The sequence below is a fragment of the Macrobrachium nipponense genome, chromosome 28 (genome assembly GCF_015104395.2).
Source record: "Macrobrachium nipponense isolate FS-2020 chromosome 28, ASM1510439v2, whole genome shotgun sequence".
NCBI classification, from domain to species: domain Eukaryota; kingdom Metazoa; phylum Arthropoda; class Malacostraca; order Decapoda; family Palaemonidae; genus Macrobrachium; species Macrobrachium nipponense.
In genome coordinates this window covers 68,390,535-68,408,034 of record NC_087217.1, presented here as the reverse complement: position 1 = coordinate 68,408,034, position 17,500 = coordinate 68,390,535, and the positions used below count along the sequence as shown (strand labels likewise).

Genomic DNA, 17,500 nt, shown 5'->3' with positions numbered 1-17,500 from the left:
CATTACTGTTGTTCCTGTGTTTGCAATTATTGATGCTGCTGCTGCTGCCACTGCTACTTCCACTTCCACTTCCACCTCTTCCTCTGTTGCTTCTTTATCTCTCGCCATTGGTGGTCGTTGGAAATGACTGGGCGTCGTTATTATTGTTATTACTGTTGCGTGGTATGTTTCCTTCCAAGTTATTGTTATGCTTAGTCTTTTTTTTTCTTCAAATCCCACCTTATCATTTTATCCTAATGATCATAACAAAGATTGACCACAAGGTCACGTGGTCACAAAATAGCAAAAATTTATATATAAAAAAAACAGGATAAGTATGCCTAATAATAATTCATACCAATTTTTACTGTTTCACTTCCCCATTCATTTCTAATCATGTCACCGCCAAGAAGGGGGTTGGGGGTTATCTCTTCCAAATTGATTGATTACGTATATAAAATATAGAAATTCGGATTTTTTTTTTTTTTTTTTTTTTTTTTTTTTTTTTTTTTTTTTTTTTTTTTTTTTTTTTTTTTTTTTTGAGAAACATAAACCCTGGTACTGACCTTGTATGGGACTTCAGCTGAGCTGAAAAGAATAATATATATATAAAAAAGTATCAAAAACGCTTTCCAGACAAAATGACTGAAATTGCAGAGTAGGAAGTGCCTTAAGTGAATGATGTCAAGTTCTGTGAGATTTTCATTGAAGACTTCACATTGTTTTATTAAGGAACATTGACCTGTGTTGCAATAGGAGCATATTTTGGCAAGACAGTTCCCTGATAGTCAGAGGCAGTTAGTTATACAGATATCAGATTATTACTGTTATTATTAATAACATTATTATTATTGTTCTTGTTGTTGTTGTTGTTGTTGTTGTTGTTGTAGTGACGACTTACAAAAACGTGTAATTAATTGCAAACATGTTATGTGTGTGTTTGTGTGTGTATATGAATAGGAAGGAGGTCACCAAGATCCAGGTGAAGGGCATAAGCCCTCCAGTTATGAAAATATCTTCCCGTTAGGTCACGCAGAAACTCTCCTGTGTATCACACATGATGTTACAAGATGGCGTTGGGTCATTGCTACAAAAAAGAAAAGTTAAACACGTATGTATTTAAAAAAAATAATTATGATACTAGGCAGTCTACTGTGAACAATGATATATATATATATATATATATATATATATATATATATATATATATATGTGTGTGTGTGTGTGTGTGTGTGTGTGTGTGTGTGTGTGTGTGTGTGTGTGTGTGTGTGTGTGTACACGACTGAAAGACAGTACTGTGCATAGATATCTTATTTAATTATAACATGGTGTTTTAGTCTGAAATGAGAACAGTAATACCAGTGGAACAAGGGAAACTTGAAAAACCCAAGACAACTGGCAGTGTACCGTCGGTAATTCAGGAAAATTGAACTGTCAAAAAATGTGGCATAGATTTCATTTCTCCAGAAATCGGAAAAATAGTTTTCGAAAATGGCCGGTCGGTTGGAAGCATTTGAAGCGCATATTTCAGGCTAGGTATAAAACGGTAACAGATGTGACTCAGGACGTAGTGAGGTGTCACCTCTTTCAAATGAAATACACGTTTTTTTTTTTTTTTTTCTTATAATGAAGATTGATCTTAAGAGTAAGTTGAAGACCTAACTTAAAAATGAATGAAGGCAGTGATTGCTTCGGTACATGCCTATATGCCGAGTAGTGTTGGCGCAAAATTTTGTGTTTTTGTTCACGGAATATTAGTATATATATATATATATATATATATATATATATATATATATATATATATATATGTGTGTGTGTGTGTGTGTGTGTGTGTGTGTGTGTGCATATATATAATAATATATATATATAATATGCACACCTATATCATTTTTATTTTCGTTTGCCTTCTGTATAGGTCTGAGTATTGAAGTATACTTTGCACCATGCCAAGAAATGATTCTTTTTCACATAGAGAAGGTTATTGCATTGAGAGCGTTCGCAGTTATGAGCTGCAGAAAACTGTTGGGAATGACACTTTTTGTACGGCTGCCACCTTGACACTTGCAATGTGTAATGCGCATATTGTAAGATGACTCTAGTGCCAGTTGTAAATCTCCATGACGAGTTTCATGACAAAAATGTGAGCGGCCAGAAGACTGTTTGTGAGTCATTCGGACACTGTATTCTTAAAGCTTTTTGATAATGCATTGACAGTTATTCATTTAATCAGTCTCTCTCGTCTTTGTAATGCATTTCGAATTTGGTTCGTCCTAATTTGATTTCAAGTGTCATTTTTAGGGTCACTCGGTTTCAAGGAAATTCATATCTGGCCGATAACTAACTGCTGCTCTCATTGTAGTATCTAAATCCCGAGGATTATTTTAGTCTTTATTGGGTAATGACCCGGTAGTGGTCTTTTGCAGCCTTTGTTGTCTCGTCGACAATTGATATTTATCAAAGAGAAAGGTTTTGGAAAGATGTTCGGATAGATGCAGTTATGTATAATAGTAAAATTGTTACACAATATGTTTTCCGTCTAAGATTCCGAGTTTTATATTAGGAAATACATTACCAAGCATATCCGTTAGAAGCTTTGCGATTATATGTTATTGAACGTACTGCCTCCTCTTGAGCCTACCTGAAAGATCGTGTTAATTAAACGAAGATTGCGATGTAAGTTCTGTGTTTGGTTTTTTTTAGTTTCCTGTAAAAGAAAACTACTGAGATAACTCTCTGCCTAGAGGGCTGCAAATTGGTATGTTGATCATCCACCTTCCAATCACCAAACACAATCAAATTGCAGCCCTGTAGCCTCAGTAGTTTTTATTTGATTTTAGTTAAAGTTAGCCATGGTCGTGCGTCTGGCACCGCTGTAGGTTCCAACAACACAGGCCACCACCACCGGGCCGTGGCTGAACTTTTCATACTCCGCGGCTGAGAGTTTTATGGACCGTGGCTGAGAGTTTCATACAGCATTAAACTCTGTACAGAAACTTTGGCGCATTTTTTACTTGGTATAATCGCGAAAATAAATGAAGATCGTTTCAAGTACTGCTATTGCGCATTCATCCACCCTGATTTCTCAAATTGCTGGCTTTGGTGCTTCTTCTTTTGTTTTGCTCAGTTTTCCCTTACAATCAGCTCTTCTTTTTTTCTCAGTTCACTAACAAAGGCCTATTTAGGATGAAAAAATTAAATTGTGGCAGATTATCCTTTGAATTTAAGACATCTCCAAGTTTGCTAGAAAATATTTTGAAATAGAAATCGGAAAGGAGTTCGTTTTCTCTAACGCGAATTTGAATCTTTTATCGGAGACGTACCATTGTGTGAAGAAGGAAGTTTTGAATTCAGGTTGATTGATTGATATGTTCTCTGGCGTCGTGACGTCAACTTGAACCTCGAAGTTACATCATTTTACGACTGCCTCATTGCTGCTCCCAGGCACATTTCTATTGCAACTCCTTCTCCTCTCATATCCCCCTCCCCATTCAATAAAAAAAAAAAAATGGGAGCAGGAGATTTGCTATAAGAATGACGTCGCGAGAAAAAACAAAGATCGGAAGCTTCCGGCACTGCCTTATTTTTGCCTCCAGAAGCACCTGGGAACGTTTTTCGCTGCTCTGATCTCTCAGAGAAACAATCTCGAGAGGGTTGTAATTTTCATGCGCCCATTTATTGGGAAAAAAGATCCTACAAGTTCTGGAAATCAACAACTTACTGAGTGAGTGAGTGAGGGTACGAACTTCAGCGCGATGGGGAGTGAATATTGTGGTTGATTCCGTTTACTGCTTTGTGTTTGGGTTATTATTATTATTATTATTATTATTATTATTATTATTATTATTATTATTATTATTGCTGCTATTGATATTACTAGCAGAAACAGTAACAGTGACGCTAGTCGTTTTAATTTCCAGTTTCGTTAACGCGAAAATAACGTTTGCGTTGATATATTCATACACAGTCATTGGAAATGACTTTCAAGTATGAATTTATTTTGGTTCTCTCTCTCTCTCTCTCTCTCTAAGAATGGAAGAAACAGTTTGTCGAGCCTTGGTTCATATGTATATTCGCAAAAAATACTTGAGATTCACTCTCTTGAAAGCAATTACATTTTGTATTTATCAGTGATGTCCTAAGTAGGGTCATTTCTCCGTCCACATTAGAATTGACTCCGTTTTCGTTTTAGTTTTCAGTAAAAGAAAACTATTGAGATGACTTTGTTTGTCCGTCCGCACTTTTCTGTCCGCCCCCAGCTCTTATAAGCTACTGAGGCTAGAGGGCTGCAAATGGGTAAGTTGATCATCCGCTCTCCAATAATCAAACCTGCGTAATTGCAGCCATCTAGCCTCAGTAGTTTTAATTTTCTTATTTAACGTTGAATATATCCATAATCGTGCGTCCGGCAACTTTATAGGACAGGCCACAACTGGGCCGTGGCTAAAGATTTTATGGTCCGCGGCTCATACAGCATTATATGTAGATCACCGAAAGATATATCTATTTTCCGTGCATTTCATTATACGCTGTACAGAAAACTCGATTCGTCGGCGCAATTTTACTTGTCTCTGATGCGGTCAATTTCTGGCTTCCGGTGAAAAACATGACATCTTATTGACGCGTTTCATGTCATACTGAGACGAATTTTAGATTTCACGTAGACGCGATTTTCGCAATCATGAGTATTATATGAATCTCTCTCTCTCTCTCTCTCTCTTCTCTCTCTCTCTCTCTCTCTCTCAGAACTTTTCTTCGGTCAAGTTGGGTAACTAACTTTGACCAAGCTAAATTCAGGAGGTTGAATCGGTTATTGGGGCTTCCTCGGCATTTTCTCCCAATATATCTTTTTCCTTCTTTATTATTTCCTTTATTTGCAGTTTTTTTTATTCATTTCCTTCATAGATTTTCTTTAATATCACTTCATTTTGTTCGGACCAGGGCCAGAATCTATATCAAAGACTTGGGATTTAAAAAAACAATGAAAGAGAAATGCATACTTACTGCTAAAGATTTTGAGGCTGTGTTTCACGGTTTTGGGATTTAAGTATTGTTGCTTTTTCTGAGTCGTATCTACGCTTGAACAGTAGGGTGCTCGTTCTTTGATACTCAAAGGCCTCACGAGGCATCGGTTGCCCAATTCTAACATCTTGATCATTCTCGAAGAGCTTTTACGGGCTGCTCTGTGAGCAAGAGCCCGTGTCTGGCACAAGGCCAGCTTAATCTTAAACAACAACAACATCTCGAAGAGAGCAATGAGTGCTTGCGTATTTACTCATCCTCTCTTTCCTGAACATCTTTTTCAAACAGAGTTGTCTGATTTGTTAAATGATATATCTCTCTCTCTCTCTCAAGCAGTTCAAATTCAGAGATATTGAAAAAGAAACCCACAAAATCACTTTGTAACTTGTATTAATCCCATTGACCATCAGCTCAGGATATCGGAGCGACAAGAGGGGATTGGCAACTCTCAAGGAAACCAGAACAGCCATCACATAAATGACAGCTCAACGAGAAGAAGTTCCAGAAGACTGCGGGGCCTTGACCCATGCAGGCTAACATCCCAAACATCTCTTGAAAATGGGCCACAGATAGGGCCCTGAAAGTACTCGAGTGTGTAGTAAAACTAAATGAAATTACTTAGAAGTAAACAAGTTACAAAGTGATTTTGTGGGTTTCTTTTTCAATCTTCAGAAGAAAACTGAAAGAAGTTTTTGTTTGGTTCATTCAGAGATATGTCAAGCTGCTACATACGACAAGAACTGCATTTAAATATTTATGTTACGTATTTCTTCTCTGTGATTGACCTCACTGAAGAAGACTTTGCTTGAAGTTCTGCTCCGTATGCGCCGCGTTTCCTCTTTCGGCCTCCGCTGAGCTGAAACAAAAGTACTTCGCCTGGACAGTTATAGGCAGTTAGTTTTGAGAACTGCTTCAGATCATGATTCATTTTTGTGATGAATGGTCGCGTTTATCACTCCTTTTATGGGAAAATGTTAGCGTTGCTTCCCAAGTTTGTGGAAAACACTCGACTTTCTCTCTCTCTCTCTCTCTCTTCTCTCTCTCTCTCTCTCTCTCTGATATCAGAATTGACATTGCAAAATGAAGAGTCAGAAATTTGACTGGGACACTTGTCCTCTACCATTTTTTTTTTCTTCTCTCTCTCTCTCTCTCCTTTTTTTGTCACGCTAGTTGCTACTTCTCATTCTTTGTTCTAAGGGCAGTATTCTCATCTAAGTCGCAAATCAGCTATCATGTTGCAAGTATGAAGGGTTTGTAACCTCTTCTTGATGCTTCGATTCAGTCATTGCCTAATGAATTGATAGACTCAGAGGATTTTTTGTATCACATTCAACAAAATAGCTTACTTTAGGTGATAAGAACCCTTGCTTTTCTTCATTGCACCACATGTCTTTAAGTAATTCCTCAATGCGTTAATTTTTTTTATTTTGAAACATTTCAGATTACAGCTGCTCTTTTTTTTTTTTTTTTTTCTACTGCAATTCTGTCCTACTCCACGATTCTCCATCCGATGCTTATACTTCTCTACGAATTGGTATTCTTTACAACATTCATTTTTTCTTCATCTACCACTTATTTAAACTGCTATTCTAAGTCAGTTTTTGAAATCTGTCTGCTGCAAATATCAACTATATCTTATTATTATTATTATACTTAGAAGATAAACCCCTATTCTTATGGAACAATCCTACAAGGGCCAATTCTTATGGAACAATCCTACATGGGCCATTGACTTTAAATTCAAGCTTCCAAAGAGTATGGTGTTCATTTGAAATATACAAGTTTCAGAAGATATTAGGAGATACATGTGTCTCTGTTTTTAATCCTCTTTATGCTAGTATTTGCAATTAAGCGACCCACTTTCAGTATTCGCTTGTACAATGCTCTTCTCTATTCTTATTCACTGGTAGTATGTTTACCTAACAGCCATTCTACACTTTAGGGCTTCTTTTCTCTGCCTCCAGTTCTTGAGACGCGATCATTCTCTCCGAATCTCTCGTCTCAGACGAAGTGGAAATGGTAGATCTATCATATATGTTTTTGTTTTTACCTAATCCATCATACTTCTGCCATGCCACCCATAAGGAACCGTGTCCTTCCTTGCCCATTCCACTCCCTCTCCCTCAAAACTTTTTTTTTTTTTTTTTTTTTTTTTTTTTTAGTAGCCAACAATAAAAAAGAAAAAACAGTTCTTTATTTCTTTTATTTATTTTATGCACATCTCTTCCTAGTACTCAGGGCTATTGGAAGTCTTACACAAAATTTTGTAATGCAAATAAACAAAAATTTTTACGCAGGGGTAGCAGATTTAAGCTGATCCTGCAAGAACAAAAACAACAACACGGGCACACGCACAAACATAATATGTATATAATATATATATATATATATATATATATATATATATCTTTATATATATATATATATATATATAAGCGAATACCACACGAAAATGATAGTCAGCAGAAATCCAAGCGTTTTCGTCTTTACTAAGACATTGTCGTTCCTTGACAATGTCTTAGTAAAGACGAAAGCGTTTGGATTTCTGTCTATCATTTTCCTGTGGTATTCGCTTATTTAATGAAGCCACGTGCATCTACTGTGATTTTTTAAGCACACACACACACACACACACACACACACACACACACATATATATATATATATATATATTGTGTGTGTACATACTTATATAGACTGTATCAACGTATGTATTTTTATATGGTTTAAGTGATCTAAGTTTGATTCTTAACGTTTATGATAACTTTCATGCAGCATACCTAAATTTTATAATGTGTTCAGCTGAAGCCTGGCAGTGGGCGTAAATTCGTTATGGTGCGATAACTGCGTGCGTAGCAGCAGCATTTAATTGATGCAAACAGGCAAATCGCAAACATTAATTCCAAAAGCCACTGACTCCCTGCAGTGAGGTGAACGTGCTAACTCACTTGGTATGTTTAATGTCAATAATTTCTTGTCACTCTTAAGTTGTAAACGAATATACTCAGCTCAGTGGAACATTTCATTTTATGCAAAAGTTACTCACGTGTGTGGTGTGTGTATATATATATATATTATATATATATATATATATATATATATATATATATATATATATATGTATATGTATTGTGTATATATATAATATATATATACATACATATATATAAATATGTGTGAATATAAACTATATAATGTTTTCATCGCCTCGGTACCTTGTAGTGTAAAGTGCTTCTGGGAAATTCCCCCTACTCATGTCTTTCTTATGCTTTATATTCCTTAGATGTCCATTCATTCCAAGCCTTCCTTCTCGTAATCAACGCAAGACATTTAAAAGGATTTTAGAATTCCATACACCACTTCACTGTATTACCACATTTATTATATCTGCACTCCTATTTTTTCCTAAACCAGTTGGGTCGTGTTTAAATTTTTTGTCGTGTTCTTTGTCTGTTGAGAATAAACATACCGGGTGTTTTCATTTTACAGCCGATGTAAATGTAATGTTTTATCCAAGAACACTTCTGCAGCGATGCCTTCATTTTCCATCTCCTAATTTCTTTTTCTTACTGATGCCGTTTTCACAATTGTGAATTCGTGAGTTATTACAGTCAGGTCGTCAGCTTCTGGTTTTTTAATCAAGTTGTCCTTCTCGTGTCTCTTTCGTGATATTAAAGATGTTGCGTCCAGCTTTGTCTTTCTTTTGTAGTTACTGGCTCATCCTCTTTTGTAGTTACTGGCTCATCCATCCATTGACAGGTATTTTCCTCTGTCTCTGCATCCATAGGCACATGTCTTAATCATTTTTGCGGACAGCCCCAACACTCCTGCCATTCCCTGCGAGTACTCGGCTTCGTCAGCACCATTCGCTGTATTTCCTGATACTTTTTTTTATAACTATTCTTCTGCATCGATGAAATTCACTATTTAGACTAGAGTACTTAAGAGTGCATTCTACTTCGAGTTCGTCTCCTCCCTGAAACTTCTCTGCAAGTCCTTGTTGCTTCAGTATGCTCTTTATTGTGTACCAGGTCTCATCTGATAGCCAAGATTTCCGTTTTGTCGCCCTATTTCCCAACAGATTTATATATCTATTCCTAATGATAATTATCCATCCGTCAATGATTGTGATCTCCTCAACAGATATGTTCTCTAGAACTGCAAACCTATTTCGACGTTACTTTTCAAAAGTTTCTCGATGTTCAGCTTCATGAAGTTTTTTGTGTCATACTTCGATGATCTGTCAGTTTTTTTGCAGTGATTTAATTTCCTCTTCAATGTGGCAGTGACAAGTAGGTGGTCACTGGAGACGTCTGCTCCTCTGTAGGTCTTTTTTGCTTCAATTAATGACTGCGTGATCGATGGGGTTTGTGTGAATGACATTTGGAGATGTCCGCCGGTGTACTATTTACGGGTGTTTTTGTCGTGTAAAAGAGCTACTAAATTGAATTGAATTGAATATGGAATTTAGTCCAAAGGCCAAGGACTGGGACTTACGAGGTCATCCATTGCTGAAACGGAAATTGACTGTAAAAGGTTTGAAATGTGTAACAGGAGGAAAACCTCGAAGCAGCACTATCAATTAATTGTTAGGAGACGATGCAAAGTAAGATGGAAAAAAGAGAATATGAAAAGAAGAAGTTCAGCAAAATTAACGAGAGGGGTTGCAGATAGGGGCCGAAAGCGCACTGCATAAGTTAAGTAATGCCTACAGTGCATCGTATGAGGTGCACTGGTGTCACCATCCCCCTACGGGGCAGCAAATTAATTGGTGTCCCCCAGGTTTTCTTCGTGCCTAATATATATATATATATATATATATATATATATATATATAATATATATATATATATATATATATATATATATATATATATATATATATATATATATATATATATATATATATATATATATATGTTTAACCGAGAGGGCGACCTATACACAAGAAAGGCAGAAGTTGGTTGGTTGGTGTATAAGAGTGATGACCGAGTTCAGGAAATCCATTTTCGGAAGATAGAAGAAAAGCCTGAGATCAAAGGGATGAACGACGATCTAGAGATTAAATGTAATTAATAGTAATACAAGGATGTGTGCAGTGATTAAGAAAGAAAAAAAAGATGCGCCGTAGTTTCTTCGGAACAATCGAGTTTCGATACAGCGTATAAAGCTGTATAAAACTCTCAGCCACGGTCATTGAAACTTTCAGCCAAGGGCTGGTGGTGCCCTTGAGGAGTTGTTGGCACCTATAGCAGTGCCAGACGCACGATCATGGATAGCTTTAACCTTAATTGAAAACTAAAAAAAGGGTCTGATAGCCGCCTATAGACATCGATGTTCTTGTAGTTTTTTTAATTCCATCTCTTTTAGCGTGTCCTATGTTTGTTCGCTATTTTCCATTGAAGTAGTAGTGAAAAATATTTTGTTTGTTCATATAATAGATGTTGGGTGTTTCCGCTCAATTCAAAATGAACTCCTGAAATGGAGCTATAAGGTTCGGATTCTGCCGCAACAGTTAAGTATCTGGCTTAATAATGACTGTTGCAGCTGCTTCTTAAGAATTGACTGCGTCCATACTTATAATACGTTAATAAATGAGTGAATAGATATTTATCGTAAGTTATTTAACGTCTTTTAAGATTATTGTATCATGTGATTGCTCGTATGTTTCGTGAACGTATGCATGCATGTATATGCGCGTGTGTTTCAGAGTTCCGAGCGTAGAACGTGTTTCGCTTGTGCATCTAGAAAGATGAAGCCTTTTTGTATCTATGAAAAGTTCGCATTTCTCCCTTTTGCGCCGAAGAAAAAGTACCTTTCATGAAAAATGTATCGGACGCCTTAGAGAAATAAAAATCATCTCATTTTTCGAGATAAATAGCCGTGTACGTCGGAAACTCGGTACGAAAAATCGACTGGATTTTTTCCTAGTGAGACGGATTTTTCCACAAGTCATATAAATATTCCTTTCTGGAAACGTTTACCTCCCTCGGAAAAGACCTCTCGAATAAATCATGACTACAGCTTTCAAGTCACGTGATATACTTTTACACACACACAATATATATATATATATATATATATATATATATATATATATATATATATATAATATATATATATATATATATATATATATATTATACGTGCGTGTGTATGTGCGTTTGTAGGTATATATTTTCCAGCATTGGCCATTTTTACTCTATGGAGGGAACATTACCTGTAGGGTACAGACTACAGAGGGCCCTCTGGTTTCTCCTCATGTCTTTAGGGGCGAAGTTGCTAACCCTGCGTCCTTTAATCCCTCCTTCTTCAGCAAGTCTCAAGAGATGTGATTCACAGCCCCATGCTACGGATAATATATATAATCGTTCCCAACTGGGTCGCCTGGTGGCTAGGATTCCGGAAATCCAATAATGGACCTAATGAAATTGGTAAAAAAATCTCCAGAACTTAGGAAGGTGCACCCATAAAAAATGTGTTTAACATGTGGCGAGAGACCCATACTTTACCTAGCGCCTCAGTGGCGTGGTTGGTTTGGTGTTTGCTTCTCACCTCGGTGGTCGCGGGTTTGATTCTCGGCCATTCCATTGAGGAGTGAGAGATGTGTATTTCTGGTGATAGAAGTTCACTCTCGACGTGGTTCGGAAGTCACGTAAAGCCGTTGATCCCGTTGCTGAACAACCACTGGTTCCATGCAACGTAAAATAAAAACACCATACAAACAAACAAAACCTACTTTACCTGTTGCCTTGGTCTTGTACGCTGGTAAATTTGGATAAACAAGTCCTTTTTCTGATAGGTGCGGGTGGAGGTGAGCATTATTAATTGGTCAGGTCAGCCTTGAAAGCTAAATTGTATTAATATTATCCTCAGACCTGATTTACACCAAGTGATCCAGCAACCCTGTTTAGGAGGCAGCCTCAATATTTCCAGATGCATAAGGGTTTTCATTTAGTCGCACCATTGACTTACTTTCATCACAGGATCAGCTAGCTAACTACACTCTGTAATTCCAACAAAATCATTGTTCTCGTTAACAGGGATTTCCAAATTTTAGCTGTTTAATGGGTTTATTAAACACACACACAAACAGTTTTTTTTTATGAAACTTTATGTCTTTCTAGTACATTATGGGGATAAACCACCTGTTAGCTCCAGTCCAATTGATAACATGCACTGTTGTGTTGTGATTGCCTTAATAATACTAAAGCTGTTCTCGCCTCTTTTGTAGAGACGTTTCAGCATGAAAAAACGTTTAGATATTCATTTATACCCAACGGTCTCATGTATGTTCTTGATATCGTGCGTGTACATATATACACACACATATACACATAGCATGTGTAACCTTTCATGTTCAACAGAGTATTGTGCTTTTCATTTCAACCCTAAGCAGCTACGTATGTGTGCGGACCATAAGCTCTCTAGACCTTGATCCACATCATCTTTACCCCCAATATGGAACATGAGATACGTTCGCAATGTTGTTTTTATTTTTACTTTTTTTTTTTTTATCATACCACGGTTACTCCTGTATGTATACTTGCCAATATTTGCCAACGATGACCCAGTTCTGGCTATGATTAGAGTCGGCCCCAAATGAGGAAATGGTCAATACTACTCTCACTCCCTCCCTCCCTCCATCTGCCATCTCATCCCCCCCCCCACTTATATATGTTTGTCTTTTAGAGCCAGATCTGTTAACATAGTGGCTATGGAGAGAGAGAGAGAGAGAGAGAGAGAGAGAGAGAGAGAGAGAGAGAGAGAGAGCAACTTGAAGCTGAGGAGGGGATGTCGAATAAGAAGGGAAAACCGAGAGAACATTGAAGGGATTCGTTCCGCAAGGGATGAGAGGAGGGAAGGAGATAGAATAATCAAGATAACGATGGGATAGGGAGAGAAAACGAAGTTGGTGTTAGCAACAAAAATTAAAAAATTAAATATGAAATTTGAGGAGAGAAAGTAACGTAGAGAAAAATTATGAACCCAAGAATGACATATATTTCATATAAAGATTTTATTTCCATATACTTGTTCCGGACAGTTTTGAATAAATGGGAAGATCTTTTTGCCACATGGGAATTAGTTTTCAAATGGAAGTCTATGTAGATCGTAGGAACAGAGCTGTAGCTGATTAGTTTTAAGTAATATATACTGTTTCAAAAAAATAGTCTATTTGTGATGTTCTCATTTAATCTAGCATTTTACCTATTATATATATATATATATATATATATATATATATACTATATATATATATATATATAATATATATATATATATATATATATATATGTATATATATATTTATATATATATATAATATATGTATATATATATATGATATATAATAGATTATAAATATATATATATATAATATATGTAGGTTCTATATAGTATATCTTATATAATATCTATAGATATTATATATATATATATATATTATATATATATATATGTATTTATATATATATGTGTGTGTATATATATATATATATATGTATATATATATATATATATATATATATATATATATATATATATATATTCTTATAACGATAGCTTTTGACGTTATATCAATTGAATGGTTTTTTAACATTTTTTTTATACTCCCCAGAAGCAGCCACTGGCGCTGGCTATATTTGATCCCCACGAACTGTATTTAGCTGCACTAATAAAATAATTTAGTGGTGCGGTGACAGGAATGTCACTGCGCCATATAGGTAGTGCAGGGGCACTGAGTAATCCAATTACAGAAGTTCATCATTGGTACCTTGATCTTGAATGTCATGTTATCTTGTAAACTGAAGACGGACGGTGTGTGTTTGTGGCTTTTCAATAGTATACGCTTATAAAACAGAATTGCATTGTCGCCTTTTAAGAGGATTGCGAAAGGACACCTTTCAGTTAGTGACCTCTCACCAATCCCAGGCCATTGGACTATGAGTGAATTATATTTCTCCCCAAACAAATTTTTTGTCTTATCTGATACAGTTTTTAAAACTTGTATCCAGCAAAGGTAGATGTCTCCACTGTTACTCGGAATCAATTACCAAAGTCCTTGCGACGCCATATTATAGAAAAAAACAAAAAAACAGTTGAAGCGCCTCACCCACACTCACGAGAACACAAACTTCGGGAAAATAAGCAAAATTCTATATTTTGCGAAAAGGGACCATTTGAGCTTTGTTGAAATAAAAAAAAAAACTTGCTCTTTACTTGCAGAAGGACTTAATTGTTAATTAATCGTTCTCAGTGTTTTGTAAGGCATTTACTGGATATATATATATATATATATATATATATATATATATATATATATATATATATATATATATACATACACACACATATATATATTGCTTAAAAATATCTGTACCATGAAAGTCATTGAATTATTAGCTGAAGCCATAGGAACTCTGCAAATGAAAACGAGAAAGCGACAGTATCAAGTGATTGTTTGTCATTTTAAGGTTTTAAGGTTTCCTGTGGCTTCGGCTTCATACATATATATATATATTATATTATATATATATATATATATATATAATATTGTGTGTATATATGTTTTTGTGTGTCAGGCTAATCCAAGGATTGAAAAACTTGTTGCGTTACAACGACGGTGAATTGACACTGAACGATTGTCGTTATCGACACACACACACACACGCACACACACACACACACACACACACACACACACACACACACACACACACACACTATTCAGACAGTATGAACGATCTCCGCACCGATTTCAGTCTGAGCAAAGATTTTTTTTCTCTGGAAGACATGGCACCATCATCGCTAGAAGAAACGTGCGCGATAGCGTTAGGAGCTGTTGATGCCCACCTACGTTGTGGCAGAATTAGAAAAGCAAAAGGAAGTGGGTGAAACTGGTTAACTAAGTGAACTTGCTCTAGTACCAGGAGACTGGTTTATTTATTTACATAAGGACGAGGAAACTTATACTTAAAATTATTATCTTTAGTGTCTCCTGCCATCGAAAAGAAAGATACGCCTATGTGTAAATCTATGAATTCTCTATCCGCAAATGTTGAATTCATTCTGTGGTAGGCTAGGCTTACACAATACGTCTTTACAAGTCAAGGGTTGCTTATATACTGAAGATATCTGCAGACAAACACACACATTGTGCGACTTGTTTATGACAGAATAAGTCTCCAGCCAGCAAGTGTTCGTGACAGATTCCCGGCGGGATCGTTCAGACCACGAAACTCCGCCCACTTTTGCATTCAGACAAGCCCATATACAATGTTTTGCCAGCGAAGACATTCTTTCAGTGTCTGGGACCCTTTAGGACGCCAGACATCGGTCAGATTTTATGAAGTTATTCTGAATTTAGATCATTTCTTATTTCTTGTCATGTTTGTCCTTTTTGCTTTTGACCAGTGTCAGGCAAATTGTGGTTTTGAGGAAAAACCTACGTACCAATATCCCGATATTTTATGGAAGTTGGAACGTTTTCATAGCCATAGGAAGAACCACTTTATCTAAGATTGTCTTTCTGTAGTTTTACAAGGATAAGTGACAGATCAATTCTGTGATGAGAATGTCAGCTAATGAATTTCCTCATAAACTAAGGTCGTTTTACGCTTTCTCGCGTTTTTTCCTGCTGCATACATATGTTCCTTTTTCCGAAACCAGGATCATTTTGTGGTAGAGATACAGTATGTTACAATTTGAGTTTGATACCGACAGCACTGTCCATGCTAATGCGCTCTCGAAACCAAGTTGAAGAGTTGCCGTTGAAACTGGAAACGCTTTGAACTCGAATTAATTATTCCGTTGATCTAATTTGAATTTCGTATTCCAAGCTCGTATTTTATACATTATCAGACGTCATTATACTGAGCTATATAATGCATTGACTGTGCTCTAACTACGGATGGGTAGGAAATTATTTTTTTGCTCTTTTTGTGGGTGGATAACTAACAAAATAATTGTAATCTCAGCGTTATTCAGTCACATATATGGAAAAGGTAAAAGTCTTTGGTAGTATCTGGTTACTATGAAGGGAAAAAGTGTAAATCTCTCTAACAGCGCTTTGCGCATGCGTCGTAGGCAAGGGATCGCTTGCTGCCTACGATCCCCCACCTCACCTCCCTGCTGTCATTATCTACCATCATCTTGCGAGTTCCAGAAAAAAAAAATGTTTCTAGCAACCTGGTCCTTAGAGGCTTGTCTCAGAATATGAAAGCTGTGCGTTTCTGGCGTTACTCATATGAATAAATATATATATATAAAATATTTATAATCATATATATATCTATATATATAGTATATATATATATATATACATATATATAACACACAACCCCACACAAACACACACACACACACACACACACGTTTTTGCTTGAGAAAATGCTCAAATTCTGGTGTCTGACTATGAGCTGAGGGCTTTACTCATCAAGGAATTGTTGCAGATAAACAATTTAGGGTAGATTGAAATTACATATATTTACACTTAAAACATCAGGCGATTGTGTAATAATCAAAGTACAGAGAAAAGTCGAAGAATGAAGTATCCTCGTGAATGCAGGCACAATCAAGGCGAAGTCCACAGCTAAGGTTCCGTCTGTAACCGAGAGCTATACGAATTAAGGCCAGGAAGGCCACAGGGTATCGAGTATAGGGCAAGGCAGTGTACGAAAGGTGCCAAAAGATGCCCTAAACATACGACTCCCAACAAGAAAAGCACTATTAGTTAATTTTAACGCTGCTCTGGCTAGTCGAGGCTAATATGAACACTGACACGTGAAATCAAAGTCGGAAGTTTTAGTGAAAGAATGCGAATTTACTTTACTGATAAGAACATCTGTATTACAAAACACATTACCTTGTAGGAGAAAGGGCTTCGGGATAGGATAAGGGTTAGAGGAGGACCTAATGTATGGGCTCACTGCAAAAATAGAATTGTGGTTCAGCAATAGGACCAGGAGGTGGGGGAAAATGGCTCCGGATGGCGGCAGGTTGCAAAAGAGTGATGTTTCCTCCATCAGCTTCCAGAGTGTCTCTCCGTCTGCTTGTTGTTGTTGTTTGAGATTAAGCTGGCTTTATGCCAGCACGGGCTCTTGCTCAAGAGCAGCCCGTAGGCCATTTGAATATTTTGCAGGTGTAAAGGTGAGTTAAGGATATGAGGTGAGCCTTTGATTATGAGCTCAATGGGATATGGAAGTGAAGTGATACCGTCAGCTTCTCTAGTCGGCCCTTTTATGCCTTCGGGTCTTAATTGCTTCCCATTTTTTATGTATGTGCGCTTCTCGATGCGTTTTTGTGTGAATCCTCGCTCCTGATGGGAATCAGGAGAGTCACGTGATGTGTTCGGCTCGCCCCCACTTTCTCCGACGTTCGCTCTCACTTTTCAAGCCCAACGGTTTGTGTTTCTGAAACAGACATTCTTTGGGCAGTCTTGTGATCGAAAGAGAACGTGAAAGAGAGAGAGAGAGAGAGAGAGAGAGAGAGAGAGAGA

General features: G+C 36.7%; 1 protein-coding gene across 2 annotated transcripts in view; it reads left to right on the top strand.

Moving 5' to 3' along the window:
• Nucleotides 1-17,500, top strand: part of LOC135201857 (TBC1 domain family member 2B-like) — a 641,388-nt gene that overhangs the window by 604,610 nt on the left and 19,278 nt on the right. The gene's annotated exons all lie outside the window — the stretch shown is intronic.